Here is a 6,000-nt window from a genome sequence, read left to right as displayed (position 1 = left end):
CTTGATTTAGTACTTCAATAGAGATGTAGTGATCCCTAAGACAGTAGTAGAGAGCTTAGTTGATTCTTACTACAGCGGCCCAAATAATTAAGCAATATTAAAATTTCATCCACTTAACATCCAACAAAAATCTCACCTGACAGCAAAAATTATTGTTATTTTTCCTGTGAAGTGATTGATATGAACAGATGTTTTTGATTTTAAACAAAACTACTTCTTACAGTAACACAAGCGTCAATGTGTTTTGCAAGTCACAAGACGTGTGTTACATCAGTCATAGTGAGTGGAGTATTGAAAACACTATGACATTAACCCCATTTCTTCCTGGGTTTTCTTGTGTATATGAGAACTGTGGCAGTTCATGCAGAGCTCTACTGAAAAACAGTAGGAGTAACACTGCCATCTTGAGGAAAACAGTAGAGTCTGTCCCAAATGCAGTGTGGGTAACCACTTAGAACTCCCAGTAGAGGGCCCAGCAATGCAAACTATCCAGTCCAATATTATATGATGATACTAACAGCATGAAATCCATTTGAAATGTAAAGTTATTTTAATAAATCATATGTATAAGATGTCACATAAACAGTACAAACACACAAGAGAAGTCTGTAAGAAAAGCCACTTGGGTTAAATCAATAGACTTGATATACAGTTGAATTAATGTCATAATTCATAGAATTTGTGAATTCATATCTTCTGGCCAGCTGGTTGGATCTCAACTGGAGAGAATAAGTGGATAAAGCAGTAGAGACATGATATATCTGTGTGTTTCCAGTAGTAGAGTAGCCTTTTCCTCCTCCATCTCCTCCACCACCTCAGGATCAGGAGTTTGTATTCTAGCAACCCGGATCAAGTTATACACCCTGTGCCAGGGATCAGTCTGACTGAAACAATGGCAGATAACTGCAGGACAGCAGCACACAGTCAGTCTGCAATGCTCAGAGTGTGACGTTGCAGTAATGGATGGGTTTTAACTATCCTACAATATTAACTGTAATCCTGAACTGTATTCTAGGCCACTCAGTAGTCACATAGCCAGAAAACATAGCCAATATTGGGTTTATAACTTGGATTTTGCAGTAACTGTTATCTGAACAATGGATGTGTGTATTTATTATATATTTATCCCATTGATCGGGTTCCCTCCTACAAATATCTGGGCATCTGGATTGACAAAGACTTATGGTTTAAAAACATACAGATAAGCTAGTTAAAGGGCTAAGATTTAAAGTGGGTATTATTTAAAAAAAATAGATCTTGCCTCTCCTTTAATTGCAGGAAGTAGATTGTACAGTCGACTTTCCTGACAGTTCTTGATTATGGTGACACAATATACCAGATTGCAGCAGCCACTACTCTTAAACCTTTGGATGCCATCTACCATAGCGCCATTCGTTTTATCACTGGTGGCAGTTTTAATACTCACCACTGCATCCTGTATGAAAAGGTTGGCTGGTCCTCATTAAAGTCCCATAGATCAATTCATTACTCCCTTTTTGTTTACAAAGCCTTACTACACAAGCTCCCAACTTACCTAACTTTGTTGCTAACGTATAAAAGAATGAGCTACCAAACCATTTCACAGGGTTGGTTAACTCTTCAGATTCCTCGGGTCTCCACGGAATTAGGTAAATCCGCTTTTTGTTTTAACGCTCTACATTTTGAAATCCCTTTCAAAATTCATTACATTTGGTTTCCCTGGTGCCACAAGAGAATTTTTAAACACCGATGATAAGTTCAATAGGTGCAATTGTTTTGATTGATTGATTTAACAACTTGTTTATGAAGGCTGTGATGTTAGTGATGTTCTAATGTAAATGACTTGTTATTGTATTTTGTTATATATATATTTATTTTATTTTACTTTATGATCTAAGGGCACAATTGAAAATGAGACCCTGGTCTCAACTGGGCTCCGCTGAGTAAATAAAAGTTAATACATTTACGATGTACATGACATGGAAAACAAATTGCACCTATTCCATTCAAAACTACTTTTAAACCATTAACGTTATACTGTGTTATGTGATAGACAGTATATCGTACAGTATATTGCCATGCAGAGAACAAGGCTGCTGCTATGCGTATTGGAGTGAGAGTGATGACAAAGAAGTTTGAGTCTTGCTCCAGCAGACTAATCTAAATCCCCCCACCCAGTAGGAGCTGAGCGTGAAGGCCAGGACACACAGATAGACATGCAATGCTCAGCTGGAGTCACACACACACACACACACACACACACACACACACAAAGCTCTAATGAATTTACATGCAAGCCAAGCGATACGCCTATCCCTCTGAACCCTGACAAATGCATGGAGAAAAGGTGACATAAGGTGTTTATAACAACTTCATAACTTGCTACATGACACGTGACGTTAGCCCATTGAGCTAAAGCCTAGGCATCAGCTCTGTGAGCTACGACAAGTCTTCAGGTCTGAAGCGACATATCACCCACATAATGTGGTATCAGTGCTGACAAAAGCAAGACGTGTTGTTCTAAATCAGGGATACGCAATCCTAGCGGCGCCTCTCGTGACAGCGAAGAGAAAAAACGTAATTTCTTGCAATTCTGCCAATTTTGCCATGGCGTGCAAAGAAAATGTTGTGGTCGTTTTTAATGCACGTTCGTTGCAATTCTGCATAATTTTACTATGGGGCGGAGAGATGATTTTGCAATTTTATAACTAATTTCATGCAATTCTACAAATTTTGACATAGTGTGGAGAGAAAAAAATTGCAGTTTTACTGCCAGTTTCCTGCAATTCTACACATTTTGGGTAAGATTTAAGTGCCTTTGAACAGGGTATGGTAGTAGGTGCTAGGCACACCAGTTTGATTGTGTCAAGAACTTCAACGCTGCTGGGGTCTTCACGCTCAACAGTTTCCCGTGTGTATCAAGAATGGTCCACCACCCAAAGGACATCCAATCAACTTGACACAACTGTGGGAAACATGGGCCAGCATCCCTGTGGAATGCTTTTGGCACCTTGTAGTCCATTCCCAGATGAATTGAGGCTGTTCTGAGGGCAAAAGGGGGTGCAACTCAATATCAGGAAGGTGTTCCTAAGGTTTTATCAACTGTGTATTTTGCTGTAAAATTACAGACCAAATGTTAATTATGTCTTGGGAACAGGAGTGGATTTCTTTATTTCTTTCATCTTGAGAATGCGTGTGGTGTGTGTTGTAGCCCCCAAAAATTATAGATTGTTCATGATGCATTAATTCTATTGATTTATGACATTATTTTGATGAGCAAGGCTTTATTTAGTATTCTAGAGCATTAAGGAACGACAGAAGAGACGCTGCATGTGTCTAATTATTAACAAGTTTATTAACAAATAGTCTACTTAATGTTGGAAATTATATGCAGAAAAATAACCAGACGCACCCTGTCAAAAGATCTTTCCACCATCCCTGGACAAATTAGGAATAATCTGGATGCTGATTTATTATTCCTCCTTTGTCTTTCATCCAGATGTTGACACTGGTTTTTATCTGGCTATGATAGGGTCTCTGCAACAGAATTAGGTCACGTCTGAGAGAGTTAGAATTATCAGGAATCAAGGGAAGACCCAAGTGCAGACTGTGTGAAGTAACAATGTTTATTGTAACCACAGGGGCAGGCAAATGACAGGTCAAGGCAGGCAGGGGTTGATCATCCAGAGGCCAAGGTACAAGACGGCAGGCAGGCTCAGGGTCAGGTCAGGCAGAGTTCGGAAATCCACAGGTTTAGCAAAGGTACAGGACGGCAGGCAGGCTCAGGGTCAGAAACAGACAGTGGTCAGGCGGGCGGGTACAGGGTCAGGACAGGCAAAGGTCAAGAACCAGGAGGATAAGAAAAAGACAGATGAGGGAAAACGAGCTGAGACAAAATGCTGGTAGGCTTGAACAAACAAGACGAACTGGCAACCGACAGACAGAAAACACAGGTATATATACACAGGGGATAATTGGGAAGATGAGCAACACCTGGGGAGGGGGGGACCAGCACAAGGACAGGTGAAACAGATCAGGGCGTGACAAGAACAGGGATGGGCAACTGGCGGTCAGAGGGCTGCATGGGTTCTCAACTTACTGTTGACAGTTCCAATAATAGAATACACAAGGTGCAATTTCAACATTTGGTATTGCATCAGCAGTCACACAATTAGCCCATGTCAGCTAAAATAAAATTATTAGTAAGTTACTCTAGCAGCCAGCTATCTGAACTTGTAGTAGGGATGGTCAAATTACCGACCGCGGTGGGGCCCATTGATCATCAGTAGGCTACATGTGAGGCCTACAGTCCGTGCCCAGACTTCAGTTCCTATTCCAACTTTTACTTTCCATCTGAACTTCAACGGTGATAGGCATACAATGCGAAACTGAGCCTGTGCAGAACGCAAAAAAACAACAGAAAATGGGATAAGATGTTTACATGGCACAGTACCAGTCTTAGATCAGCATATCCGAGGCTTCTTATTTGGGTTTCTCAACACCAGAATAGAGCTCATTCGGGTTATTGCAAACGGAATATGATGTTTATACGCATCAACTAAATAAATTATACTTGAGTACCCCGAATAATAACGGGATATTGGTGTGCATGTAAACATGGTCAATGATGCTGACTTGAGGCAGATCTGGATGAGAGAATTGGAGAGATGCAGACCAGAAATTCAACACACATGTGCCCACCATATGAGAAATATGCTGAAGTAGTGAGTGATGGAGCAGAACTACAGTTAGAGGACAAGGAGAGGAAGGACTACACAGGGGATAAACACTGAGCCTCACATCTATAATAATACTAATGTTATTTTTCTGAGGCCAACCCTCTCTGGGACCTCTGCTTAGAGCAAATGAGCAATATAGCCTGGTGATTGAAAACAGATATGAGTCCTTGGAATGGAGAAATAATATCACTGTATTATAAACAATTGTATTTAGAGATAGATGGGATTTGTGTAATAAAGATGTGGACAATATGGTTGTTTTTCTGAGTTTCTGCTGCTCTGGTCAATGGTCCTGCGACTCCCCTCTGAAACAAATACTACTTCAGGACAGAGGCTGAGCCAATGAAGTTTCTTGAACAGTATTTGTGGATAGAAAATAGGTACATTGTTAAATGTAACCTTTATTTAACTAAGCAAGTCAGTTAAGAACAAATTCTTATTTACAATGACAGCCTATCCCGGACGACGCTGGGCCAATTGTGCGCCGCCCTATGGGACTCCCATTCACGGCCGGATGTGATACAGCCTGGATTCAAACCAGGGAGTTGTTGTGATGCCTCTTGCACTGAGCTGCAAGTGCCTTAGACCGCTACGCTATTTGGGAGCCCTACTTTGGCAATATGTCCATAACACATTTATTACACATCTATAAGCATTTCATGAACATGTCCCAAACACATGATTAAAGTTGAATTAAATATAGCCATAGTGTATATGTGGTGCATTCATGTTATTCTGTGTAAGAGTTCATATTTAGCTATCTTAATAGATGCAATATTAAAATGACAGCGTAGTGTCATCATTATGGCTGTTCTCAACAGTGTGCTTCTGCCATACCATTTTTAGTTAGTAAATATGCCAAAAGGCCAAATTAAGTTAGAAAAATGAATCTTATACTGTATATATATATATATATATAGCCTATACAGGCCTGTGACTTACATTGTAATTCTTTGTAATTCTTCTTACTGAGGTCAACGGTGCATGAAGATCCCACAGGGTTGTACAGATTAAATGGTGTAATTGAGGGTTGTACGATAACTCTTTCGTAACTCATTAACGGCCCTCCTCCACATCACAATTAGGTTGGTCATACTGGTCTGTAACGCCAACGTGGTCTAAAGGCAATTCGTATAATTCCTCTACGTAAATCTGTGACACTAAATTTAGTATGATATGTTACGTTACGTTACATTATGAATGGAATAGCAGCCATGCAATATCATACGAATAAGAGGATATATAGTATCATAAGTCTTATCCGGTTGTGCAATAGCATACA

Source organism: Oncorhynchus kisutch, linkage group LG6 (genome assembly GCF_002021735.2).
Source record: "Oncorhynchus kisutch isolate 150728-3 linkage group LG6, Okis_V2, whole genome shotgun sequence".
Lineage (NCBI taxonomy): Eukaryota > Metazoa > Chordata > Actinopteri > Salmoniformes > Salmonidae > Oncorhynchus > Oncorhynchus kisutch.
The sequence above is the reverse complement of the archived record's forward strand: the minus strand, read 5'-3'. Positions refer to the sequence as shown.